Below are 22,566 nucleotides of genomic sequence, written 5' to 3'. Positions count from 1 at the left end.
TTCTCCTTGTAACAGAGAGAAAGATCATTATAGAAAATCACAACCAGTCAAAATGCAGAGATGTGAAGCATAATCCTCCCTCACCCTCCCTCTCCCTCTCCCTCTCCCTCTTCTCCCTCCTCTCCCTTTCCTCACCTATCTCCCCCTCTCCCCTCTCTGTTCTCCCCTCTCCCCTCTCCCCTGAGTTCCGGGATTCAGAATATGGGAATGAAGGATCCTGGGCCCCAGCCTAGCACGACAGGCCCCTCCCACTTGTCCAGAGCACAGGTCTCAGCAACTCTCACAGTGGCTTTCCTGGCTCCAGGGCGTAGAGGAGCCGCTTCCTTCCTCGGGGAAACCTTCAAACACAGTAAAGATACGCTTTGCTTCCAGAGAGGCCGTGTAGAGACAGCCACCAGGGCTGATGGGCACCAAGTGCGGAGAAAGAACACTTGACCACATCCTGTCCCCAAGACTTAACATATAATATGGAGCTTTCCCTCTGTGTGGCCTGGGGACAGGGAAAGCAGGGTGGTTCAGCTGTCCCTGCCTGCCCTGGGTTAGTCAGGCCAGACTTCTATCCACAAGAGCCCGTCCATCCACCATGACAGGAGGCTACAAAATTGAAGGAGGATTTAGGCAGCTGCAGCCATGAAGATGAAAGTCACACTAATGACTCAACCATTCTTCAGTTCTGATATCTTAATTTAATTGGATCTTTTTTAATTAAGAAAAAGAGCTGTAATCCTGCAAGCACTGGGCTGTTGCTTTTCTGTGGGAGACCTTAAAGACCTGGGCCCCTGATTCATCCCTGTTGTCAAAGGCCAGGGTAAAGTAGGACCTGGTGTCAAAGAACAGGATGCAAGCAGCCACCTATGGAGATCTAAGACCACTGTGCCAGGGTCAGGACTCAGGGAGTGTTAGCTGGCACCAATGGTGATGTCTGCTTCAGTGCGGCTCTGCCTCCATACACTGAGTCCGTCCCCAGTCAGCCCTCCTGCGGCCATGGCAAGCCTCTGCCTTGTCCCCCACCCTGACATCACTTTGTCATGTCCCTTCACTCACAAGCCTTGTCCTCTTCAAGGACAGCGGCCTCCCCGCCCCATTCTGGCCAGGGCTGGCAGGGCAGTGGCAGCTGGGGGCAGTCTGCCTGCCTACGCCTCCCTCTGCCTGCCGCCCTCCCGCTGGGCTTCCACAGCCCAGCGCTGCTTGGTGAGAGTGATGGATGGTTTACCAATAGAAGTGGAATGAAGTTTTAATAGTCTCAGATTAAAGGATCAGGGAGCAGAGGGGGGGGGCAGCCAGCCCGACTGCGTGCTTCAGATTTTCACAGGGGGCAAAGCTTGGAGCTCAGTGGACCTGTTCAGGCCGCAGATCAGTTTGCGGGGGTTGAGGAGGACGCAAGCACTGAGCAAGGTGACTCCAGTGACCAAGGCCCCTCCATAACAGGTGAATGCTCACAGCCTTGGGAAGGAGGAGTCCAGAGCCTGCCCCTAAGGTGCCTTCAATGAGGCAACTCTGTGGCTGCACCCACATTCTATGAGCGTTCCCTCCTCAATCCAGCACTGGGGAGATGAAGAGAGGGCGGTCCTCAGGTCCCCCTCCTGGCGGAGAATTCCAGAAGAGATCCCACATCAGTTTCCAGAACACCTCTGCATTTTTAAATGAGAAACTTGTTCTGCGTTCTTGAGAATTCTTTGCCAAAGTAATATTTGCTTCCTTCAGAAACATGTGTGCCTCAGGGAGCCTGAGGCAGGAGGCTGATCTAAATGGGATGGATGTCCACCTTCGCTATGGCGTCTCCTCTCTCCTGCTCATCCCTACTGGGGGTTAAAGGGATTCCGTCTGTGTCTCTAAGGACAAGTGAAGCAGAAGGCCCGAGTCCCACCCAGCTTCTTGGAACCCCTGAGTTGGCTCTGCCTATTTTCTGCAGGCCCCACTGTCCCTGGCTCTCTGAAGTCCCCTAAGACATGGGTCCACGCTCACCCGCTGAGCTCAGGGCTGGGGACTGAGCCGAATATAAGAATGGCCTGCAGCGGACCTGAAGTGACATGGGCAAGATGTCCTTGTCCCCTCTAGGTGAGAAGAGACCATCTGTGCCCCTTTTAGGCCACACAATCCACAGGCATCTGGGTCACGGATATGACCCACGCCCCCAAACCAGCCATGACATGAAGTCTGCTGGACCGGACAAAGGTCAGCAGGGGTGAGGCGTGACGGATTGTGCTTCGAGGTCTCTGGGTTGAAGTACATTCATCTACTTGAAGATGCAGTGTCAGCAATCTTGGGACCCCACCCGCCCGATAAGAAAATGACCTAGGGGCATTCCCGTTAGTGAATAAAGCCATAGCAAGTGGTACCTGGGGTGGGCAGCTCAGTGAGGCAGAGGATGGAGAGAGGCTGAGAGAAAGCTGGCCACCAGAGGGAGATGGTTAGCATCCTTACTGTAGCCCAAGACTCTAAGACCATCACCCAAGAGATCTAGAGACTCCGTGGTGCATGGTACAGACTTTAAGAGCAGCTGCGGGCACTGGAAACAGGCCCTCCTGGTGTGACTCTGGACGTGGCTCCTCCCTTGTTGCAGAAACCTTTTCTTCATGAGCAGGCCGGCAGCAGGTGAGATGAGGTGTTCAGGCAATAGCAGGCACCCTCCTGTAGGAGACAGGGCTCCCAGCTCCTGCTGAGTGAGGCACCCCCAGCTCCCACCCCAAACCCTAATCTCAAACAGAGACAGTGAATCCCTGGCCTGACTGTAAGCAATCAGTTGGACCCCAGGGAGGAATGTGGGCAACAGGCCAACTCAGTCACAGCCAGGGTGATGTGACCTAGGCAAGAGGGGTCCCAAGGGACTAGCTCCCACCAGGGATTCCCTCTTCCTGAGCCAGGACAGTGATGGGATGGCTCCTCACCCTACTTCCCAGAGGCAGGAATGGCTCATACATGGGGAGAGATTCACTACTCCCTACCTGTAAAGTGATGGCTGCTTCCCCTAGCTGCTCTACAGCCAGCTTGCCCCAACTTGTGCCCTAGTTCACAGAAATAACGCTAAGCCCCCAGAAAGAATTCTGAGAATTCTTTCCTTTAGAATTTGTCCCACTTGAAGGTCATGGCCTAGGTGATAGATTAGCGGTGTCAAACAGAGGAACCCTTGCACACCAGAGGTGGCCTTGCCTGGGAGCACCTGCTCCAGCCAGCCTTGCAGAGGTAAGCAGGTTGCGGCTGCCCAGGGCATGGGGTTCAGCATACCCAGAGCTTTGGGACCCTCTAAAATCTGCTACTCTATCAACCAGCTGAACCCCATAAAGTCACGTTCAGGGGACAGTTTGGGATACTTGCTTGGTTGGAATATGTAAGGGCACTATGTAAGCGTCTTAGCACTTTCTCGCCGTGGCTGGGGGTGTGACGCAGTTTGGCTCCCACTGTGGCGCCATCCAGGAGGTGGGTAGTCGAAGTTTCACTTCCCACAGAAGCCAATACTTCTGCCTGAGTCTCCTCAACAGGCTGCCGGGACAAGGCAGCACTGCCCACGTGTCCCCAACACGTTATCTCTCGTTTGGAGATGTCACCCGAAGCCATCTGAAGCCACCTGAGTTGTCGTACAATGTTCTCAGATGGCTTATCTCGCTCCTCTGGCAGGCATAGACAAGCGCCCACGGAGAAGGGTCTGGTGTCTCCGCATCTGTTGTAAAACCTTAGCCTGTCTGTGGCTCCCATATCCTCCAGTCTCTGAGCAAAGGGACCCTCTGCTTCCCCAGCTCCTCAGCTCCTGAGACCCTCCCTGCAGCAGCACCTGCAATCCAGAGTTGTCTGGGGCTGTTAGGTACTGACAGAAACATTTTCTGGAAGCCACTTCCTGCCTCGCTCTTGACATTCTGCCGTGTTCCTCCGGCCCCCGACCCCGGCCACACCTCGGTGCCACCCGAGCATAAGTGTACACAGACCTGCTGATTGTCACTCATATCTACACATCAAATTTGGTCCACCCAGCCCAGTGCCCTACTTCTGTCTGTCAGAGATTCTTCCACCCACATGTTGGTTGTGAGCCACTGTATCTCGGCATGAGCACTCTCCTGGGTCTGTCAGGAGCTCCTGCACAGAGCTGGTGAGAATAAGCATGCCTGCATCTTGGCTCCCTGCTCCACAGAGGAACCTGGGTAGCACTGGCTCCCAGTGCCTGCCGCCCTCGAGGAGTAAGGTGCGGGCAATCAGCAAGCTTCAGCAGGCCTGAGAGACTGGCAGGGCTGGCGGGTGTCTCCCTGTGCCTGGGTTCCCCTTGGGGCCTGGCTAATGTCTATTGGCTTAAGAATTAAACTCAGTGGCAACAGCACCAGTGCCTCCTGCCTTTCCCATGTCATGCCTCAAAAGGACAAGGCAAACGCGGGGACTGTTACATGGGGTTGACACTTAGTCTTCAGGGCTCAATGTGAGGACCAGAGCCAGGTAACACTGCTCTCTGAACTGAGACCTCCATTTCTGGGCTTTAGAGCCAAGCAGAAGGCAAAAGTCTCCTTCTGTCCAGTGGACCGTGGTGGTGGCTATCCTCGGGACAGCCTTGTCTCACTCCCTTCCCAGGCATTCCCCTTTCCCCTCCATCTCCCAGGTCCTCCTGAGGTTTCTGCAGGAATAAGGAAGCTGGCTGCTAGACTCGGTCTGCCTTGCCTCTCCCTCAGCCTGGCCAGCCTCCAGGGCTTCCTCTCCTTTCTCGAGGTAGGTGGCCGCCAGAAGGGTTACAGCTGCAGCTGTGATTTGTAAGTGGCTGCAGGAGGCGGCTGCCTTGGGATTGTGTGCGCTGCAGTTTGCAGCAAGCCCTGAAAATTAATTAGAGAGGGCCTCATCTTTACCCAGCGAGTGCTTGGGAACTCTCTAAGCCCCCTGCTGCCACAGCTTGGGGTACAGCTTAGTGGTGGAGCATGTGCTTAGCATGGGCACAGCCCCCAGGTTCCATACCCAGCACCAAAAAACAAAATCCGCTCCCTGCTGGCTCCATCACCATGCCAGGCCCGGTGCAGCAAGAGCGAGGTGCAGCAAGTTCTAGTGATGGCTGTGTGTGGTGTGTGCACAAGGGTGAGCACATGAATCTGTCATGTGTGACCTCTAGTCATAGCCATGGTCCAGGAAGTTCTCTGGCCCAGTCCTCATAGGGAAAGACGGTTTGGAGAGTGAGTGATAGGAACCACAGACGTGGGGGGCATGAGCATCTGTGAGGATAGAAAAGGCAGTGGAGAGCGAGACAGAACAGGGAGGACTCTGAGATACATCAGGGAAAGACTAAAGACTGGGAGAGAGAGAAGCAGAGAGGGGACACAGGGAGGAAGGAGGAGGAATGGAGGGAGAGAGGGATGGAGGGAGGGGAAGTATCCATCAAAAAGAACAGGAGAGGGTTCACAGGGCCTATGGTCCTGGGCATGGGGCTCAGGCTGGGGACAGGTCTACCCAGGGCCACAGACCCACTCTCTAGACACAGTGGGCTAGCCTGCGTCTCAGACCATCTGCTAGAGAATGTGAGGTCGGGAGCAGAGAGCTGAGCACACTCCACACAGGAGGCAGGCCTTCCCCAGAAGGGCCTGCTCTGCCAGCATGGGCATCTCGCTTGGTAGGGCTGGCTGGTGAGGCTGGCACCTCTCTGAGATAGTTTGAGCCCACTGAAGAGTCATGTCCTGCTCCGGTGTATTTGTAAGAGGGAACACCCAGAATGCTGCTGGACATGGAGCCTCTGAGGAAGGAGCCGGGCACTTGGGGGAGGTCATCTTTTCTGGTTGCACTGTAAGGTTCAGGTTCCAGATTCTGGGGAGAGCTAAGCTGGGATGCGTGTGGCCTGTAGGCCTTCTCGTCCCTCGCTAGGCATACACTGTAGAGTCGACCCCATCTGTGGAGGATGTGGCGAGAGAAGATTAAGGTTACTTTTAAGTACGGAAAGTGGTCTTTGGAGACAGTCCTGGTGTAAACAAGGTTGATTTTATTACCCATAATAAACATTTATTAAGCACCCACTGAGCTCCAAGTCCTGCGAAGAATACCAAAGAGACCCCGGCCCAGCTCTGCCAAACTTGCTTCCAGCCCCGGTCTTTCCTCCCTTCCTCAAGGCTGATGCCAAGCAGAGCAAGCAGGTAATACAGAAAGACTCATGGTGGTGGTGGTGGCGCCTTCCGGACGCTCCAGGCTGCAAGCACTGCAGACTCCGGCTAGGTGGGCCACATGAGCAGGCGCTGGTCCCTCTGGCCCTCGGTCCCCTCCCTCCAGAGGCTTCCTTTGTTTGTTCCTTCTTCATTTTCTCTCCTCCCCACCTTTTTTTCTCTTACCACCCTTCCCTATTTTGCATCTGTATATATTTCGTGTGCTTCTGATGAGCAAGCAGTTGGTGACCCTCAAGTCCCTGACAAGAACTCCGGGGCTCATGCCCACCCCACGGGAGGTCAGCAGAGAGGATTCTGAACTCTCTGGCTTTGCTGCCAAGCCCTGTCAGTAGCCTCCATATGATCTTGGGTACAGCTCCAAACCTCTCCATGTCATCAGCAAATATGACAACCTTGTACTGTAAGTTAATGCATGGGAAGCTTATAGAATATTACCTGGCAGGTAAAAAAAAGTAATCAATAAATGATCATCACCACGTTACTGTCATCACCGTCACCATCACCAGCATCACCGCTATCTTCACCATCATCATCATCACCACCACTCTCATCATCATCACCATCACCACCATCATCGTACCAGTCAGTCCATGTATAGTGAGGGCTAGCCTGTTCACCGATGCCGTTTCTTGTGTCCTCTCATGGTGATAAGGTGAGGGGTTTCTCAGACCTCATCTCAAAGGGCGCTGGCCCCACTCCGGTCATTTCTGGTACATGACTTGATCACCCCACCGAGGCCCCCACCTAATATGTTACCTCTGCATCTAGAATGTCAGCTTCAGTGTTGGAAAGCAGCACTGAGGGCTGCTAAGGACCGAAGGACCAAGAAGAGCAAACTAGAAAGCTCGGGTTGGCAGTGCCGCCTGTACCCGGCCCCAGATTCCTCTACCTAGCGTCTTCCAGATCCGGGTGGGCATGCTGGGCAGCAGTGGAACCAAAAGCCATGCCCTTGGGACCATACCCTCCACTCCACAGCCACTGCCCTAGCAGATGGGCCTGCAATGGCTTTTGGTGCTCTTCCTGTGAGCTTGGATGACCGTGCCCACTGTAGGGCGACAAAGCCGAGGCCTCAGAAGGTGACTCGGAGCTCTGTCTGATGTTCTGACTCCAAGCCCGAGGGTGCCGCTGACTCCAGGGACTACGGGTACTTCTTTGCCATCCTGATACAGCCCTTAAGCCATTTCTACGAAGGAAGCCTTGATCCCTGGCTGCCCTAGCACGTGACCACAGGCCGTGTAGCCTGAGACCACAAATCCTTGCTACCTCACAGCTCTCAGGCCATGCATCCAAAATGGAGGTGCGGGCGGGTCAGGGCCTTCCCTGGCCCTGAGAGGAAAGCCTGCCTAGGCCTGAATCTAGTTCCTGTGACTCCTGCTGGGTTTTGTCATTCCTAGGCTGGAGACACAGACACAGACACATTCTGGTGTTCCATGTAGGCACACATTCTGGGGGAACCGGATTTTACTCAGAGGCAACCCCTGTATCCCTGTAATGGAAAGGGCTGAGGAGAATGCCTGAGTAGACAGGGTAACCCACGGGAAATCACGCGGGTTCAGTGTCTTCCTCAGGAAAACGCCTGGCACCCCGCCCCCATCCCTCTCCACATCCTCCTTTGCACTAGTGGAGTCAGTAGATTGTCCTATAAATCCGCAAAACAAGACTCTGAGCAGACACATCATCCCAAAGACCCGGCAGTGTCTGAGAGGAACCAATAGAGAAATGTGGCCCTCTCCTCTCCCTCTCCCTCTCCCTCTCCCTCCCCCTCCCTCTCTCCTTCTCCCTAGGGTTCAGCACCCCAACATAGGAATGACAAACTCTGAGGTTAGGGAGTGTCATGGCTCATCCCAGGATGTGCAGGGGACACTTCCTGGCTACTGAATGGAAAAAGTAAATTACCTGAGTGGCTAAGTCAGACAGGTCCTTTTGCCAGCGAAGCTCAGATAACTGGCGCTGGGCACAGCCCACGATCAATACGCCACTATTTTTAACTCGGGGATCAGCAGGGTCATCTTCCGGAGAAGAAGGGCTGTTTATACTGCTCCTCAGCTCTGTCCTTCTCTAAGCCTCTTGACCAGCCTCAGACCTCTCTGCCTCTGGAAAAAGAGCCTGGGCTTCCAGAGCTTAGATGGAGCGAGGCTAGGGGTCAGATGGCTAAGACGGGAAGAAGAGTTATGGGCTCACAGCTCTCATCCGACCATCGGATCCTCTTCTCTTACAAACCCCAGACCCTTCAGGCTCGGCTTCTCCGAACCTCACCCCAGCCCTCCCCAGGGCCCCCAGGAGAATAGAAGTGGGGTTCAGTAATGGTATAGACCCCAACCACAGCCATGTCTCAATGGCAGCCATGCCTAGCTCTGAACCACTGCTTTGCGCATGTCTCCTGACTCATCCCTAGCAGGATCTGCTGCCCTCTGCACTTGCTCTCTCCCTAGCATAGGCCATCCTGCTGCCTCAGGAAACAGCAAGGAGCCCAGAGGTTGCTCTCATTAAACACTATGCCCTGGGTATGGCCAATTCCAAGTGCTTGCCTGGCATTCCCCAGGACGATTCTTTCCTAAGTCTCGTGACCCTGTGAGGGGAAGTCAAGCCCATGATGGCCAGAAACAGGAGCCTAGGTTCTGCCGTGCCCTTTTTTCCTCTATTCTACCCTGGCCCAGTTCCGTTCTCTGGACAGATACCTCGCACTTTCCATGTATCTAAATTACAGTCACCAAGAGGACAGCTAGGTCGATAGACCTGACCTTATCCTGGATATATAGGCCCCTAAAAGATTTCCATTCCCCACGAGTGCTTGATGCAGAAACTAATTTCTAGAATATGAATACAGAGTTCATGCATGTACCTATTGCAAAGCCCCAGGCCAGAGAGAAGGAGAGAGAAGACCTAGGCCTGCCCTGTCTTAAATCACTTCATGACTTAAGGCCTGTCACCTGCCCTTTCAAGTCCTCTGTTTCTATCCCAGAGAACTCATGACATTTAATCTCATCTCTTTTATAGCATCGATGAAGGGGAAATCTCAGTTCTGACTCAAAGAGGAAATCTGAGATCAATTAGCAATGTCTGTCACTGGTATAGGTGTCAGGAGTTGGGGGGGAGGCATATTTATGACTCAATTCTCATAATCATGTCCTCTAATTTTTTTTCAGTTCTTGCCTCTTTGGATACTTCATTTAGCAAAAGACTAGGAGATGGGGGAGGGCTGGGAAGCTCTGGCTACAGAGCGGCTAGCCTTGGAACACAGGGCAATATTAATTGCCTTGTTGTGTGGACTGTTTGTATCCCCCTCCCCCCAAACCCATATGTTGGGATCCTAACTCTCCAACACAATGGTATTGGAGATGGGGGTCTTTGGGAGGTTGGAGGGCTCATGTTGGGATTTATTCCATTTTGGGAGGCCTGAGGGAGTCCTCATATCCTCCACGAGGCACTGTTGAACCAGGAAGTGAGCTCTCACCAAACTCAAAATGGGCCAGCACTTCAATTTCCCAACACAAGAGCCATAGAATATAAACGTCTGTGGCTTACAAGGCACTCAGCATACCCTCCCGGAGGAAGCCAGAAGCTGCCATTATGGGACAGAGGAGCAGTGCCTGTGTCCTGACAGTCAGGACACAGATTGGCTGCGGTGAGCAGGATCCACCAGAGTGGGGATGGGCGGAGGGAGGGGTCATCACCTGCCAGTGCTGGAAGGGAGGGGACCGGGACACAGTGGCCCTAGGACAATACTGTGACATGAGAGGCCTGCAGAGGGCGTCCTCACAGCCCTCTCCCCTCTGCCTGCCCAGGACCACAGCCCAGAGGCTAGTCATAGATACACCGTGTGTGGAGCTATATATATGGCTAAGGCATCACAAGTGTCCCTGCTGTGTTTATGTGAGGATTCTTTGCTACATTTGCCCCAGAGATCTCCTTGGGCCTCTCCAGCCGGTCTTACCACCCCATCGCTACTTCTGGTGACAGACACAAACCATGGCGCCCCCTCCTGGCCAGCTGTGGCAAGGCAGGGTTTGAGCATGGTCTTAGGTATGGTCTCTTCTGCAGAGAAGCACCTCTGCTCAGGGAAGGATGCGCCCTCAAGGATCAAGCCCGGGAGAACTTGTGTCGACTGTAGACATGAACTGAATGCTCTTCACCGAGTTACCGTCCTCATTCCAACACTTCTATGGTACAGTCGGACTGACTTTCCATTCCCACACTCCATTTCTTCAACGTGCTCTTCCAAGACCTTGGTCTAAAGCCAAATGTCGCCATGTCATCCTTAAAGACACAGAGAGTGCTTTCTGCCTTGCGACACCCAGTTATGCCACTGTGACTGGAAAGCTCTGAGACGCAGTTGCTGGGTAGACGGACTGGCTCTGTGCCAGTAAAGCCTTATTTATAAAGCAAATGAGCGTTCAGTTGGGGTGATGGTTTGCCAGCCTGTGTTCTAGCGAGTTGTATCCAAAGCTGTTTCAAGTCACTAGTTTATGCTGTTCCACAAAAGCAGTATTCTGAATTATGCGAGGGTGATATCCAGGGAGAGACAGCCTGATGAGTTCCCATGCCCCGCCCGCTGTCCCCATAATGCTGACACTTGACAGAAAGCAAGCTGACACACATTTCCCAAGCACATTTGACCCTGAGAGTAGAAGTCCTGTTCCTACGGGGACCTGGAGGCGGCTTCTTCCCTTTCCTGTCTCCTCTCCTCTCTCCTCTCCCCTCTCCCCTCTGCTCTCCTCCCCTCCCCTTCTCTTTCCTCCCTTCCCCTCCTCCCTTCCTTCCTCCCCTGCTTCCATCCTTCATTACTTCCTCCCTTTCTTCTTCCCTCCCCCTCTCCTCTTTCTTCTCATTTCCCTCCTTCCCTCTTCCCTCCTCCCTCCCTCCCTTCCTTCTCCCTCCGTCCTTTCTCCCTCCCTCCTTCCTTTCTCCCTCCTTCCTTTCTCCCTCCCTTCCTCTCTTCTTCCTTCTTCTCTTCCCCTCCCCCCCACAGCTGTTGATATCATCCTTGCAAGCTTACAGAAGGGGCCCATGTGTTCCCACCATGTGTCCTGTAGCTTGTGGCCACAGGACAAGCAAGGCCTGGCCCGGTCCTGAGCAGTGTGCAGCTTTTCCATGGCAATGTCCAGGTCACAAAGAGCATCCTGGACTGCCGGTCCCAGGAACTTGAGTTTCAGGAACAAAGCCCCTTGGCTGTCATCCAACTCCAGACTCTCACTGTGCCCTATGTCAGAAATACCCCCCTCGTCCTATGGGCTGTCGTTGGCATCAGAAGTCACCCAGATACTCCAGCACTGTAGAGACAGTTAGAGAACATGACTGGGGCAAGAATTAGGAGACACTATGCCAGGGGGGTGCCAGATATGTTCCATGACACCTGAACTGCATTTGAATTCTTATGCTCTTTAGCTAGGGACAGGGAAGGTAGCTGGAGCCTTTGGACAATTCATTGGTGTGGCAGACGTCCCTAGCCTGCCCTGGGTATGCTACAGCAACCAGGAGAGGTCCCTGGAAATGTGCTCAGTACCTGAACAGAGGGGAGACATCACCCTGTGATCTCAGAGGACCCAGTCAGGGTCCCAAGGCAGCTACCTGCCACAGATGTAGCTGCTGCTAGATTTGCCCCAGAGAGCTTCTTGGGCTTCCCCAACCAGTCTTGCCACCCCATCTCTGCTTCTGGTGACACAGACCATGGCGCCCTCTCCTGGCCAGCTGTGACAAGACAGGGCATGAGCGTGGTCTTAGGTACAGTCTCTCCTCTGCTCAGGGAAGGATATGCCCTCAAGGCACAGAAACAGGCAGAGTGGAAGGAAGTCTCCAAGGACTTGTAAGTTTGGGTCTCCTTTGTCAGTGGGCAATGTCTCAGGGATGAACTGTAGCCTCTACTGTGAAAGGGGGCCTTCATCTGCCTTGGGCTTGCTAGGCCCATTCAGCCAGCTCACAGCCCACCTCTACCCCCTGCTCTGAGCTAGGCATGGGCAGGGAGCTGGGGTGTACTAGGCCTTGTGGGCACACCAGAGAGGGGCACCGGGTAGAAACAGAGAGAGCTGGAGATGTTTTCTAGCTGAGTCTGTCTGTCCAGTCCACAAGGAGTAGAGGCCTCCCTCCTGACAAGCCAGGGACCTGTGGTTGAACGTCTGGGCTGGCTTTGGGAGTTGCTGGAGGAGGGGTCGTAGAGAAGAGGAAGGAACCTTCCAGAAAGAGCACTGGAAAGATAGAGAAATGGAGTGGGGTCTCAGGCGTAGTGGGCCGGGAAAGGGTCAGAAGTAAGCTAAGAGGCTGGTGGGGAAAATTGGTGCTTCAGGCAGAGCACACTATGAGACGTCTCAGGGACATTAGCATTCATGGTCCTTCCCCCACGAGCCAGGTAGCTGACAGATTACCCACTAACAAGTGGCAGATTCCCCACATGAGTCAATCTGGTCAAACAAGGCTCCTGATGGAACTCAGAAGACCCTAGGGTGACACGGGAACATGGGCAGAAATCCAGTGACCAGGCCAGGCATGGTGACACTGTCTCTGATCCCAGTGTGGGGGAAGCGGAGCCAGGCTAACTCCCTGAGTCTGGGGCCAGCCTGCTCTGTGTAGGAAGAGGCAGGTCCTGAAGTGGCTTATAACAACTTCCTGTGACTCTGCTCCCCTGGCGTCTGGTCATCCCAGTCAGCCATCATGAGGCCACCTAAACCTCCAGGCCTGAGGACTCTGGACCCCTCAGCCTGAGAAACTTCCTGGTCCCAGGCACCACAGTGTCTGGGTCAGACTGCTAGCTCAGGGTGAACTTGGGGTAGGTCTCTCGAGGGGGGGGCGATCTTTTCCCTAGCTACCTTTGCCAACCCTTTGCCTACCACACCCTCATCCAAGTAGGCCTCCCTGGTGTGTGGGAGACATGTGTCCTCTACCTCATCCACACATGGTAACCATGAGCTCCAAGAGGCTGCTGGGAAAACTAGCCAAGGCAAGACACCGTGTCGATGGCTCAGAGCCAAAGGTGCTGGAGAGCCCTGGAGAATCCAAAAGCAGAAAAGCAGAGGCCCTGCTCGGCCGGCAGAAGCAGCTGCCTTCTTCTATATCCTGCACCGGATGTACCAGACAGGCCTCTGCATCCCGCACAGTAGGTCCCTTCTCCCATCATACCCAGCAGCCCATAGTGTCCCAAAGGCCTCACCTGCCTGGAAAGCCTCACGCTGGCACCCGGGGACTCCACCCTCTAGGCCTCCTTGGGCACTGGGAAGCAAGGGGGCCAGTTTCTGGGAGTGTCTCCAGCCTCCTTCCCGGGCTCCCACACATCCTGGAGGGTGCTCATTTAGGGTGCTCACGCAGTTGTAGCTCTGGTGTGGCTCAGGACCCTAGCAACTTCTGTGCATTTACTACCACCTCAGAGGGGCCGGCAGTCATGTTCTTCCGATTGCTAAGCAACGGTGGCCATTCGCACACATGGAGAAAATTGAAACATTGATTTATCTATTTGTTTTGCAAGGAGCACTAGCGGCTTCATTACTCGGTTCCCTGGGGATACCCTCCCACACATTCAAATCGAAAAGTAACTCTTTTTACCTAGGAGGGGGCAGCGATGGGTTTTTAATTTGGAGAAAATACAGAAACAATAGCCAGCCAGAAATCCCGAGGAAAGCCTGGCCAAGGCAGACATCGAGAGCTGCAGGTGTGGCAGCCTACTGGGCTCTGCCAGTTACGGGTGAGCCCTGAAAAACGTACCAGTTGTGAGTGACCCTTGGGACTGTAGAGACAAGGCTCCAGATAGACAGGGGCCAGAGGGGCTCTAGATCTCTGGCCCCTCGCCCCTAGCCACTGCCGCCAGGAATCCGGCAGCAGAAGCCAGCACCATCCTGCCGCTGTGGCCCTGGATTCTACCACCTCCTGGTTGACATGGCTCCATTTTACTTTCTCTCCAAGGGCCCTGCTGGGAGTTGTGCCTCAGTTTCCCAGGCTGCCACAGGAGACCAGGAGCCCTTCCTGTTTCTCACAGAGTGATTACAGAGTTAAATAAAGCCTCAGCAGAGGGCATGGCAAGTTTAGTACCCAGCACCGGCAGACGTCTCTCTGCTTCCTCCTCGCCCCAGCCAAGCGGTCACTTTCTGGAAGGACTTGTCCCTAGAGGACCGCCTGAAAGTTGTTTCTGTGACTTTGATGCTGCTGGCTCTGTCTCCCCAACAGCCAGTGTCTGCCCCGAGTCAGCCTCCAGGGGAATAGGGCCCTCCTGTGGTAGGAATCTGTAGTTATCACCGATGAGGGCACAAAGCAGCTGCCCTCAGAGGGCAGAAAGGGCCATCGTCACCTAAGCCAATGAACCCCAGGCCTGTGGGTCACAATCCCTTTGGGGGTCAAGTGACCCTTTCCCAGGAGTCACATGTCAGACATCCCGCATATCAGATATTTACATTACAAACTTACAGTTACGAAGTAGCAATGAGAAACTGTATGAAAGGTTGCAGCATTAAGAAGGTTGAGAACTACGGACCTAAGTGGCCCATCTGTCTCTCAGGAAGAGTAACCTTCTACCTGCCTATTTCTTCCTGCCCTCTGCCCCTGCTCCCAGGACGCTGCTGCGCCACCTTCAGTCACTCTCAGCACACTGCAGAGCAGCCATAAAAGAACTTTCTGGAATTATCCTTGGCAAGATCTGCCTGAGCTCTAGATTCTCATGAGTTGGAATCACTTATCAATTATATATACTAATTTTAACACAACTAAAAGTTCCAAGGTTAAAGGTCTATTTTTCTCGCTGCCACAGAGCTGGCCAGGGAGGGGCTTGCTGGGTGCCTCCGACAATGTCTAAGGGAGCCAGGCTCCCTGGATCTTCTTCTAACCATCTGCTTCAGCTGCTTGTGGTCCAATATGTCTGCCCCAGTGCCAGCTGTCATAGAGACATCCCAGCTGCCAGGAAAGAGTGGCACAGCTCTCCCTTTTTAAAACAGCCCTGAGAACTTTGGTGCATCACTGTCATACCCTGTTGGCCAGCGTTCGGGCATGCAGCCATACCTGATGCAAAGAAAGCTGGGAACTGTCACACAGCCATCAGAGTGACCGTGTTTCCAGGAGCAGTAAAGAAATGGGGGCCTCTGCTGTGGACACTGCAGTTATCTTCCAGAACTTTCTGGGGGCTATACCTTCTCTATGTCCAGGGTCACCTGTTTGTCTCCTCCAAGAAGTTGGGTATAACAGATCCCCAGATCCCATGGGTAACCTTGTCCTGGAGCATACCCCTCGGTGACCATGGGAACTGACTGTGAAGGACAGGAGACCACGGAGAACCGTTCAGCTCACCCTTGGTGGAGAAAGCGGCCCAGCGTGGCTTCGGCAGTAAGGCTCGAATCCCCCTTTGACATGATAGTTCACCCGGGGAAGAGCGGAACTGTGTGGGAACCTGTGGGTGTGGCAGCAAGGGGCCTGAGCACGCAGGAATCAGCGTGGGGTGTGGAGTGGAACAGGCTTGGTACTCTGAGCCCCAGATCCCCGGCTGCAGTCGTTGGGGAGGGATAAGAAAGGGGTGTCTTTCGGACCGACTGTCCTCTGCGATACTAGGCTTCCCGAGACAGGTTAATCTCACAGTGTCAGCCACGCTTCCATTGCTGTGATGAAACCAGGACCAAAAGCCTTGTATGGAAAAGGGCGTGCGTGTCTTGGCTTCTAGTTCTGGACGGCAAGGCCCTATGGCAAAGGAGGTATAGCAGTAGGCATGGTGGCAGACACAGGAAGCTGAGAGTGAACTGGAAGGGAGAAGAGGTTCACCCTTCAAAGGTTCCATAGCTTTCCAAACAGTGCCCCCAAATGGGGACCCATTGTTCAGATGCGCGAGCCTATGGAGACACTCCTCATTCAAACCACCACACCCTCCCCTACCGAACACAAACACAGCACGCAAACACAGGCTGAAATGTCAGTGGGCAGAAACGGATCTTCCTGGTGTAAACAGGATCAAATCTTATCAACTTCCCCAGCTCCTGGTCTACTGTCTCCTGCTTCCCCTGTGTGTGTCTGTCCTCTGCATGCCTGGGTTTGCTCCCAAGGTGGGTGAGTTCACCAGATGGGTCAGGGATAACATGCCTCTAGCCAATGGATAAGCATCTAGCTATTTATAAAGAAGTATCTCCCGAGAGGAGGTCAGTGTTCCCACTCTAAAGCGTCACTGTCTGAGGTCAGCCCTGCCTTTACGGGATCAGAGGCAGAATGAAGGGACTGGATTGCCCCCCCCCTGGGGGGTGTGAATAATTCCAGAAAGGTGATCCATCCGGGAGGCCTCAGGACACTGCAGGGAGGGGACTCTGAGGACATCCTGATAAGCCCTCAGCATGAGGGATACCGCCCTCAGCATGAAATCCTTGGTTTCTTTAGGCATCAGTAGTGTGCAGCTAAGAAGAAACTGCTAAAGATGAGGAGGGAGGGAGAGAGATGGCAGGCGCAGGAGCCGCAGTAAGAGGCTGTCGGAAGAGTGGGGGAACGCTGGGTTCCACCCTGATTCCCACAAGAATATGTGGGATTTTCCACCACTGACCAGAGGGAGCAATGGTTAGAGCTGGTGGAAAATGAGTCAGGGCAGGAAACAGGCCATTGGGTGTCAGGAGACAGAGAGAGGTCAGCCGCCAAGGGTAGCAGGATTCTCACAAAAGGAACAGAGAGGGGAGCCTCTAGGGATACAGCCTGTGGGGGACTTGAAGAAGGGGGAACTCATGTCTGTCTCGGTGCAAGGAGTGAGCCCTTGACCCAACCAAGTAAGGAAACCCTGATGAATGTCACCACGTGCTGGGGACACAGCAGGGCACAGCACAAACAGACTCAGGTCGCCCATGTGCCAGGGAAGGGAACCAAACCAGAAGTGGCCAGGTCCCTCTTTTGAAAACCCTTAAGCCAGATGGGCTCAAGCCAGGGGACCTTAACTGAGGGCCTGTTGATGTCTTCAGACATTATCCCATGTCAACCTAAGGGGACATTGCTGGCAAGCATCTTAGGCTGGAGGCCAGAGGGTCTGCTAAGGTGTGAACCACCCCCACAGCAGAGCCGTCTGGCCCACAAGACCTGGGACGCTGAGGACTAGAAACCCAGCGGGAACACTCAGAGACTTAATACAGTGCACAGACCATATATTATGTAATGTCCCCAGCGGGGTGTGGAGCAGTACCCCGTAATCAAACGCATTAATATTTCTACAGAAAAATGTATGAATATTCACATGAAGAGGGATGAACCCGAGCTATAAATAGCCTCGCATCCGTTCAGGTCACGTTTTCGCCATCAAATGAGTTATGAACAAGCTTTTGGTTTTTCAGAGCTTTATGGATTTTGGAATTGGGTTGTGAGCCTGTAATATAATTTCAGATCGTGATAAATGCTGTGGTGATAACAAAGCAGAGGCAAGAAAGGAGTAACGGGGGCTCAGGCAGAGTGGCCACACAGAGGGACTCTGTGCTGAGGGGGCATCCAAGCAAATGCCTGAGTGACATAACATTATCTAGGGACTGCGAATCTGGACAGACAGTGACCGTGCAAAGGCCCTGGGGCAACTGGGAAAAGTCCCGGAGGGCAGCACATCTGCAGGAGATGCTCAAAGAGATGGGCTGCAAATGGACCCGAGCTGAGGGGATACAGGACTTGATGCAAATGTAGGCAAGAGAGGTACAGGTATTCAGCGAGCTGCGCAGACCAAAAGCAGACAGCCTTGAAGGAGGAGGCGTCGTGCCCCAGGGTGTCTAGGTCATATAGAATAAAGGCTAGGGGATGTTGTTCACCCCTAGAAACAGGAGGTACCGCCTGTCAGTCACCTCTCATTATCCCAAGATCCCTGGCTCCAGGACCTTGTCCATTTCACCCTAGTCTGGTCCAGCCTGAGGCTGAGCCTTCGGTCAGCACCTGTGCCCCACAGCACCCCAGACACATAAACCTTGAAGGATTTGGAAGACAGGTCAGAGGGGGCAGTTCCCAGGAAGGCAAGATTTCAAAGATGGGTGGGCCCAGGGAAAAGGAGCCGAAATAGGGGTCAAGAGTTTGATGTCACAAGGAAGGAAGCTTCTCTCTTAGCCAGGGATCCTGAGTGTGGGTACCACTCTGCCACAGAGACATCTTGGGGGAAGCCAAGGATGTTTGCATCTACATTAAAGCAGGCAAGCACATGGCTTGCATTGTCAGTAATCCCAAGAAATTGGGAACTGTGCCTAGCTCACCTGCCTGAGTCTCGTTCTTTTGGGGAAGGGGTCTTGTTTAGTCTCCACAAGAGCCAGCTGTATCCTACAGGGTCCAGTCTCAACCACAGGCATATTCTATGGTTTGAGAGCTTTCAAACCCCGCCAACCAACATCACCACCAACCAACATCCCCCCCACACACACACACACACCAATGTCGCACCTGCCCGACCCTTGGCACGGCCAACTGACCATTTGAATCTCAGGACCAGCAGATTGGCAGGGTGGGTTGGACCTTGCCTGTGGCCTGGCAGTGCACATCCTGGGCCCATTGCCCTCCCAGTACCCATGGCTAGTACCATGTCCCAATACTCCAGGCCAGCTTGATAGAGGAGACCCCACCATCCTCCAAGTGTCTGATGTAGGCAGGGACATCAGAGTCTCAAAGATAAGACAGAAAGACAACAGGACTCCAAGAGCTCCGTGCTATGCTGGGTCTCTGGCTCATGGGACCGAGTTTTTCCAAGCCATCTTGGCTGCCTGTCCTGGGAATGCTTCACCCTTTTAATGAAGGGGAAATTATAGTACCCTGGGGAGCTTGTTGACCAAAAGTGTCTTTGATATATCAGGCCGACTCTGTGATGTCCCTGTCCCTGAGATGTCCCTTGCTCCCAGACAAGCATCACGAAGAGCAGAAAAGCCCCTGGCTCGGAAATTGTCAATAGTTTCCTGGCAAGGGCCACCCGCATCCACTTCCAGTGCTACAGGAGAAAGGGGACACAAACACCTAAGCGTGTCCTCCTCCCCCACCACTCTGCTCATCCAGACACAGGGCCCCACATCTACCTAGGTCAAGGAAGCAGCCTCCAGCCCAGGGTGGCTGAAGGACACTAAGGAATCTAGATGGCATACCCCACATTTACTGGAGAGAATTCGGGGCCCGCCAGGGTCGAGTGTGTCATCTGTTATGCCTGGATGCTGACTTTTGCAGGGCTCTGCTTCCCACTTCCGGAAGGGGTGCATCTGTCCTGCCTAGGCGCTGTGCTCAGGGATCCGTCTCAATCCAATTACGGCGAGTGCGGGGTGTACGTCCACGGTGAGCCCACAGCCTCCCCTCCGCTCTCTCCTCATGAGCTCAGCACAGGAGCTCTTTCTGAGTCATTTAGGGCCCTCTTCCCTTTCTTCCCGTTTTGATGATGTTTCTAAATTATGCATTAAACTTATCTGGGTGAGCAATGCCTCACGGCTCCCGTGTCAGACCGAGTGCCGCAGACGCATTGCTGTTCCGTGTTTACGTGGTTGAGGACAGAGCCTCTCCCGCCCATTTATTTTCATATTAGGGTTTAAAGATGAGTCCTCGGAATGGGGTGAGGCCTCAGGGATCCTGTGCACTTCGGTTCTGAAAGACCTCAGTCATGTTTGGCAGCTGCTATGTCTCGGGTCCAATGTGTGAGGACCCCAAGATGACAGTCACTGTTGCCCATCACCCCAAAGGAAGGCATCTCTGGAAACAGAAAAGCCCTTACCTCCAAAACTAGCCATGGTTGTTCAGGAAGGGAACACAACGGTTCTGCCCCAGCCTCCTCCTAAGCCTGCACGGTGGTGGCTTCTACCCTGGGCAACAGATTCCAGATGCCTTGCTGAGATCTGCTTCTGGTGTTCATTCAGTCACTCAAATCTTTGTGGCAACTTCCACGCTGCAGAGTAGGACTAGGCAGGACTATCAACTCGGCCCTGGGCTCTGGGGCTCAGATCTCACAGAACGGCACCGGGCAAGCACCCAGCCCAGGCCGCAGTGTCCTCCGGCAACCGTGGCCAGTACAGTCCATCTGGGAACCCAGAACAACCCAGAACAACCAGCAGCCTCTTCCCCGCTGTCTGATGGGAGTTGTCCCCAGTGGCCCGGAGGCCAACATGACCATAGGACACCAGTTGGCTCGGCCTAGCCACTTCCAGTACTGTCTCCTTAGTTCAGAGAGGCATTGAAAGATGGGCACACAGTTTGAATCCAGCAGATCCCAGCCCTTGGGATAGCAAGCCTCATCGAGCATACCTGCCCCAACACCAGGAAGACTGAGTATTCCCTGGCCACACTGACCCCCTGCCGCCCCCTCGCTAGCAGGGTAATCCCAGGTTTATCCCTAGCAGGTACGGCCAGACAGACGGATGCCAATAACATGGCTCTTCCAGTAGGGACCAGCCCCGGCCCACAGTCTTCAGGCAGGAGTTTCACAGATAAGGATATGAGGAACCATTTATCATATCAATAAACTTGCACCCAGCACTCTCTGCCTTCCATAATGAAATGGGGATACAATCGCCATGTTATTGAGCACCAGGGCAGCCCCGTACCGGGCACTTATTATTTTCTGCCGCGATCAGGGAAGACTGATCGAGCTCAGATAAGTACAGCTTAAAATTGAAAACCAAGCAATTTACCTTCAATAACTCCCTGGGATCCTGTGCAGCCAGAGACAGTTAAGGAGAAATAGACTCCCTTCCCATGTTAAGTGTTTCCCATTAACATTTGATTCTGCCTCCTTGGGCGATTAGGGCTTGGCCAGGGGAGGGGGAGGAGTCCTCCCCTTCACGGAGGGGACAGGATGCGCATCCTTGAAGTGCTGGACCGAGCTATCACCTGTGAAAGGGCTGGGGCTCCTTGGAGCTAACAGGGACAGGGTGCCCAAAGGATGTGTGACTTCCTAGAGGTTCTATACTGTGGAGGTTAATCATAAGATTGATGGGATCTAGAGTCACCTAGGAGACAGGTCATGTGGGTGCCTGTGAGGGATGCTCTACAGTAGGCCAATGGAGGTAGGAAGACCTATCCTGGATGCAGGAGCTGGGTCCAGGGCTGCAAGATAAGGACAAACCGGATGAAAACATGCCCCCAACCTGAGCCCCCACTTCCTGACCTTGGCCTTCAAATACTGCTTCCTGTTGCTACCAACGTGACTCTGAGCTCTGCCACCTTGACCTGTGGCCCTCAAACCATGCACCAGCATGAACCCTCTTCCCCTTCCCCTTAAACTTGCTTTTTGTCCAAGTACTTTATTGCTGCAACCAAAAACCAGTACAGTCCCCTGGCACCCACTTAGGCAGGACCCCTCCCTGCCCTGAGTCTGGGCAGAGCCTCAGGCCCACTGTCCTAGAACATTCTTACTTCATTCACATCATAAGAAGCAGACATTGGCTTTGGGACGTCTGGGAACTTGAAGACTTGGGACCCTTGGTGAGAGTGTTGTCACTGGAGGTGTGTCAGCAGTGTGTCCCATAGCTCTGTGTTCACAGTCCCCCTCCATTCTGCTCAGCACCTGCAGGTTCTATTTTCTAGCTGGGAGGTTCTCTGCTCTGGTGGGATTGGCCATTGGAAGACTAGGCAACGCCTCACGTTGGGCCCCCGAAGACCTTGCCTCAAATTTCCAGTTCTTCTGGGAATAACAGGAAGGGTTGGTTGAGATATAAATCGCCCCACTCCCACCCCTAGTAAACTGGACAGGTCCCCTGAGGCCTCTCCCTCAGTGCCACCAAGATAAACTATTGTGACATTGTTCAACCTCCACTGCTGTCGTGGCTATGTAGGTCCTGTCCTGGCAAGTGTGTTTGATCTCTCCCACGCCTACAGGCTGTGCCGGGCAAGGCTGCATGTGGAAGAGATCAGTGTGTCCTTCATATCCCCCAGCTTGATGGGACCATAGAAAATGCTCTAAAAACAAGAACTTGAGGGCCAAGCGCTGAGTCTCTACTTGACCCTGTGTATCTGTGCCAAGGGTCTCTGGCTTACCATCTCCAGGTAAGAATGCTTCATTCATTGAGCATAAGCCAGTGCTGCCTCCCTGAAAATACAAACAACCCACCCAGCATTTGTGCCTAGCGCTATACCCGGGGCCTAGCTTCTTCTCCATATAATCCCAGCCCTGTAGAAGTGGTCAGGGGAAGTGAGTTCTGGGCACGCAGAACACCATGAACTGTGGAGAGCCAGCAGGGGCTTGAACACACACTGGGACATCTCTGCTCCTGCAGCCTCTATGTGACCTAAACATTGCTAACCCTGGAGAATCAAGGGAACCCCACTACCCTGCAAGCCATCCCCTGGGCAGATATCTGCACATGCAGACCATAATATGAGATCTCTAGCCTTGCTGCCTGTGACTTGCAGAGCAGTTGGAGGTGACCTTTACCCATGGCATAATCTATTAGTCCACTAGCTGTCATCAGCTACAATAGTGTTCCACCCTGATGATGTTGATGGGAAACATCAACTTGCTATTGCTAATTCTAAATGGATCCAAGGAACCATAACACAGGTCCAGTCCCTCTTAAGGCCCCGTTTTGGTGACTAA

The 22,566-nt window shown here is 53.7% G+C and overlaps 1 protein-coding gene across 1 annotated transcript in view; it reads left to right on the top strand.

The window, feature by feature from the left end:
* LOC110323791 (calmodulin-binding transcription activator 1) overlaps nt 1-22,566 on the top strand; it is a 229,194-nt gene that overhangs the window by 63,292 nt on the left and 143,336 nt on the right. The gene's annotated exons all lie outside the window — the stretch shown is intronic.

This window comes from Mus pahari, chromosome 6 (genome assembly GCF_900095145.1).
Source record: "Mus pahari chromosome 6, PAHARI_EIJ_v1.1, whole genome shotgun sequence".
NCBI classification, from domain to species: Eukaryota; Metazoa; Chordata; class Mammalia; order Rodentia; family Muridae; genus Mus; species Mus pahari.
Note: the sequence above shows the minus strand (reverse complement) of the source record. Positions and strands in the feature narration are given on the sequence as shown.